The sequence below is a fragment of the Amblyomma americanum genome, chromosome 1 (genome assembly GCF_052857255.1).
Source record: "Amblyomma americanum isolate KBUSLIRL-KWMA chromosome 1, ASM5285725v1, whole genome shotgun sequence".
NCBI lineage: Eukaryota > Metazoa > Arthropoda > Arachnida > Ixodida > Ixodidae > Amblyomma > Amblyomma americanum.
This window is the reverse complement of record NC_135497.1, coordinates 169,989,634-169,990,261: the sequence shown is the minus strand read 5'-3', so window position 1 is coordinate 169,990,261 and position 628 is coordinate 169,989,634.

Genomic DNA, 628 nt, shown 5'->3' with positions numbered 1-628 from the left:
GCCGGATGCTACCCGATTCACCGTCTGGAGGCGCGCGGAAAAACACGAGTGAACCGGGTGCACACACCGGGTATCTTCTTTAGCTGTTAATGTCAACCGTGGATAATTTGAGCCCACTGCTGCTCTAGCAGCCCGCGATTCCGCACTCCAACTGCCGAAGAAGGCTTCTTCAAAGCAATTAACAGGCACCATTCACATGTTTCCTAATCGGGCCCGTAAGTTTTGTGCACTGTGCACCGCATAAAGCGTCTTGAAGAGCGGTGCGCACAATAAGGTCTGCAGTTGTATTTCCTGATGAGCTATTTTCTCGCGCTTATACAAAAGATCGCTTGTCTTCGGTTCGGGCTTTCCGATTACATGATTTCTTGGTGAGGTAAAACAAAGAGACATCAAAGCAGACAAGACGTGAGGCACCACTGCTGCCTCTCCTCAGTGTACAGTTACCAACGATCCACACTCGGCACCACCGCAACCTCTCGTGCTGCTGTGTGCTGTAACTTGTAGCTTCTTGCGCTTTGCGTCAGATGTGGTCGTCTTCATCATATTTCATTCATTTGTTGTGCGCCGCGAATGTCTGCCAAGGCCGCTGAAGAACGGGCGAATGCTATGTGGCTCTTCAAACAGAAAG